Source organism: Myodes glareolus, chromosome 1 (genome assembly GCF_982192425.1).
Source record: "Myodes glareolus chromosome 1, mMyoGla1.1, whole genome shotgun sequence".
Lineage (NCBI taxonomy): Eukaryota > Metazoa > Chordata > Mammalia > Rodentia > Cricetidae > Myodes > Myodes glareolus.
In genome coordinates, this window is record NC_142026.1 from 111327424 (window position 1) to 111332148 (window position 4725).

Here is a 4725-nt window from a genome sequence, read left to right on the forward strand (position 1 = left end):
AAGAATATGCAAATGTTATAAACTATTTAAAAAGGTATTGAAAGCCAATATACAGACCAGGGTGAATCTGGTACAGATAATGGCTGTTTTCCAGTGTGAACGAAGGAAGTACCATCACCAGTCATCCATCACTGCAAGAACACAAAATCCTTATGATAATGACAACTTGGACAGCACATAAGCACTGCAGTGTGTGTGTGTGTGTGTGTGTGTGTGTGTGTGTGTGTGTGTGTTTACATTCACAGAGTTCTTCTTACCATCAATGTTATGAGTTGGCAAATTGTTTCTATGAAATGAAAACCTTAAGGGCTTTTTTTTTTTTTGGCCCATAGGACTGTAGCAACTGCTTACCTTTGTCATTGTAACGTGAGAAAAGCCATAGTCAATAGGAAACGAATAGGGATAGCAGAGCACCAATAAAACTTTATTTGTAGAAAACAGTGTTTCCCTGCCGAAACAAAGAATAGAATAAACACAGTGAGGTAGTCTACCAACAATCAAAGGAACTCAAAGCTATTTTTGCTGCAATGTCCTTCTCTCCAGTTTGCTAAAAATATCATAAATAAGTGGGGAAGAAACAGCACTTGCAATGAAACAAAACGCCAATTGATTGAAGCAAAAATAAGGAAATAGATACTAATCTCTACAACTGCACTTGACATTTACAAATAGGCTTAACTGTTCTGCTGGCATAAAAAGCAAACAGTTTATCTCAGCAGAAACTGTATCCAAACCTCTTTGTAAGCTTGTCATGGGCGTAGTTAATTATTCCTTGGAAACTGAGCTGATACATCTCAGGATTCTGCAGAATTCCCCAAGTCAAGGACTCTCCTCTCTATTGCTCGCCTCCCAGCTTTGCCCAGTGCCACTGGTGAGGTTTAAGCAGGATCTCCCCACCTGTCTTTCTCTATGGATTAGAGAAGGACACTGCTCTCTGTTTAAGAACTCTTATTTCCCACAAGGAGAATGGTTGTCAAAGGCTCTTCATTTTCAACAGGTAAGTGAAGAAGGCTATGCTCAGAGGTATTTGCCACTGAAGGACAGAGGAAGCCATAAGGTGTATAGTAGGTGAAGAAATGGTCCAGAGAGTATAGTTTGGGACTGGTGGGAGAAAGGCTTTGGTTAAAGGATATATTGCAGGGTGGAGCCTGCGCTGTCTACAACTGAGCACTTCCCCAAACAGGCTATACACATGTGGTTATTTCTAAACCTACTTTCAAGAAGACCGTTATGGCCTTCTATAAACAAATATCCCAGAAAAGACAGAATCTCTTTACTTTGATTTTTAAATTAGCTTAGTAAGTGGTAGATATGTTTTATTAGGTTTTCAAGTAACTTTATATCGTGAAGCTATTACTTTTCAGAAATATTGGTCAGCTAACCTAGCAGTAAAATTGTTTATGGGTTTGCCTGGTGTTTGCCAGAACTTATCTATTGTATAGTCACATTTGATCTTTTTAACAATCCTGGGGTTCTGGAAGCATTTTATAAGACTGGAATTCAAAGCAACTTAAGAACTGATAAAAATAAAATATAAAATAGAAGTTCAGGGATCAAAGGCAAGCCTAACTTCGAATCTCACCTCTCTGTGTTGTCATTTTAATTCTTCAACTTGTAGAAATGACTAGAGCCATCCAGGGAGCAGTCATCCTTGGTGAGTGCAGTGAGAACAGCTCAGTCCCCGACAATGGATCGAACAGAAAGAAATGGGCTTTTGACTTGGATTATAGGCTAAAAAAAAAAAAAAATGCAGATCTCCTACATAAGGCAATGTTGCAGTCTCTCTGCTTCTTGATCAGCTGTAATAAGCTGTTGATTTTTTTTAAGATTGAGCTATAATATAGTTCAACACTAATAACCAGTTTGATTACCAGAATACTTAGGCATAGAACCTGACAGCCATGCCTTTGCATTTGGGCCTGACCTTGAAAAATATGTGGAGCCATCCATCGGTTGGAATCTAACAGCCCTTGAATCCATTCGCTTTTTAGATATTTTATGTGGTTTCCTCAACTAGAACAAAACTATTTCATTATGGGCAATTACATCTAATTGCATATCTAAAGCATTTATATCTAAACAACTTAGCATGTGTAGAATCTTTCTAGGTGCAGGGTGTAACACAACTCCTGGAATTTGTTAAAGTCTTAGTAACAGTTATGAAATATTAATAACAGTATTGAGACTGAAACAAAAGTGAAAATAATATGTCTGTATATGTGCCTTTGTGTGAATTTGTGCATGTGTGTTTGTATATGTGCCTCTGTGTGTGTGTGCACGTGTGTGCGTGTGTGTGTATTAAATTCAGAGTCTCAGAGATGTACTATTAAAAGCTGGCAGATCTTGTAAATCTCCTAAAACTCCTTTCAGGGAGTAGATTGGATGACTAAAGCCATCATGATGCTACTGAATCAGAGACTTTCCATGAACATCACAGGGTAGAGCTTTAGAGGGTTATCTGTCACTTCTTCATTCATATAAATAGAATAGCATGTCAGAGAAATGGTCCAGCAATTAAGAACTCCTTCAGAAGACCAGCATTTGGTTCCCAGCATCCACATGGGAGCCCACAATCACCTTTAACTCCAATTCCAGGGACTTCTGGCCTTTGCAGACACCAGGCATGCAGGCAGTAAACATACATACTTGCAGACAAGACATAAAAATAAATAACTTTAAAAAGAAAAACTGCTGGGTGGTGGTGGTGCGAACCTTTAATCCAAGCACTCAGGAAGCAGAGGCAGAGGGATTTCTGTGAGTTCAAGGCCAGCCTATTCTACAAAGCAAGTTGCAGAACAGCCAGCGCTTTTACACAGAGAAATCTTATCTCAAAAAAGCAAGAAGAAGAGGAGGAGGAGGTGTCTTAACAAGGCAATCTGTTTGCATTTTTTATTTTAGGCAGTGTGTTATCTTTCTGAAAGAAATGACACCTCAAGGCTGAATGTGGTGGTGTATACCTGTTACTTCAGCACTTGAGAGGCTGAGGCAGGAGGATGTATAATGAGTTCAAAACTCGCTTGGTCTGCATAGTAAGACACTGTCTCAAAACAGCGAAAAAGAAACTGCACCTTGCCCGTTGCTTTATTTTTGTTGTCATTGTTTGTCTCTTTGCTTGCTTTGAGACAGGGTCGCCAACAGCCCAGTCTGACCCTGAGTTTCTTATGTAGCCAAGGATGACGCTGAAGTTCCCTTCCTGCCAACAATTCCTGGGCTCTGGGATTGCAGTCGTGAACATTCACATTCAGCCAACAGGTGGATTTCTTCTCCTACTAGACCCTAGTAAAGGTATTCGTTTCATGCAGACCTGCAGAGGGCAGTCTTGCACAGATTTCGGAAGCCCATGTACATTGGGTGTCTTGACTCCAAAAGCCCATAATGAACTGAAGTCAGTAAGAGCAGAGGTGGCTATTTTGCATTTTTTTTTCCTCTGTGGGATGAGAAACGTTGTGGGGGGGGGGGGGGAACTTAGGTGCCAATCAAGAAGCGTGGGTTTCCCACAGTGTGCCATGTGAATCTCTTTCTTGTATCTTACAAACTCCTGAAAGCTGACCATGACCAGACTATCTATGCAGCTGCTGACAGTAATGATGCAGAGAAGAAGCAGGAAGGGGGAGAGGACAGTCAAGGACAGGACAGAGAGGAGGAGGAATTGTGGGAAACAGAAGACACAGAGAACATGAAGACCTTTATTGACCCTCAACCCGTTCCTGAGCCCGGAACATTGCACAAAGTCCCAGATGTATTTCCAAGACTTTAAAGAATTTCACCAACTATTTACAAAGCAAAGATCCAAGAATCTGATAAATTATAACAATGGGTCAGTAAAGAAATTCTGTTCTGAATTTGCCTGATTTCCGGTTCCTAACCACCACCTAGAAACTGGAAGAAAAATATCAAATAAAAGATGATTTAACCCTTTCTATAGCTTTCTCTCACGTGTCCTCCAAACACCCGAAGAGTAAACAAACCTTACTCCATTCACAAGAACTTGACCCCACACCCATCTATGGGTAGCTGAGTAGGGGAATCTCTCCATCCTCCCACACGAGCACAAACAGAAATTCTGCAGAAACACAAAATCAGAAACTATAATATATGAGAAAAAAACTGTAAGATTAAAAAAATACCCAGACAAAGCATTGTGAGACAAAAGCCCTCCAAAAATACCATTGAGTTAGTATTGTGTTGACCGTTTGTTGCTGGGCATGGGGCCTACCCTTAAAGGTGGTTTGGACTTCCTTGGAGAAAACTAAATTTTCCTTTGCAAGTGACTGTCGATTGGAGATAGCTTCTGTGTTAGGGATGGGGGCTTGTGTCTACTTCCTCTCTATTACTCCATCTGGTCCAGACCCACACAGGCCCTTTGCAGGCTGCCGCAGTCTCTGTGAGCTCAAGTATGTTTATCCTCCTATGGTTTGAAGGCCTTGTGTGTTTTTGGTGTCTGCCATCCCCTCTGACTCTTACGATCTTTCTGCCTCCTCTTCTATGGCAGAGGTCCTTGAGCCCTGAAAGGAGGGATTTGATGAAGACATTACATCCCCTTTAGGACCCAGTGTTTCACGGTGTCTCACACTTTTCCCACTGTCCAGCTATGGGTTTTTGTACTTATTTGAGTAGGAAAGACTTATTAATGAGATTCTAACAGCAGATGAGGTAAAAATAATAATTTCAGTTTTCAAGCATTTTCAAAATAGTATTTAAAGTTTTCCTAATCACTAAAAGTAT

At 40.6% G+C, this 4725-nt stretch overlaps 1 long non-coding RNA gene across 1 annotated transcript; it reads left to right on the forward strand.

Annotated features, from left to right (window-relative positions):
- Positions 1-512: 512 nt before the first annotated feature.
- On the forward strand, positions 513-3918 carry LOC148123554 (uncharacterized). Its single transcript, XR_015739141.1, has 2 exons — positions 513-997; positions 3127-3918. It is a non-coding gene; the product is annotated as an uncharacterized LOC148123554 (long non-coding RNA).
- The last annotated feature ends 807 nt before the right edge of the window (positions 3919-4725 follow it).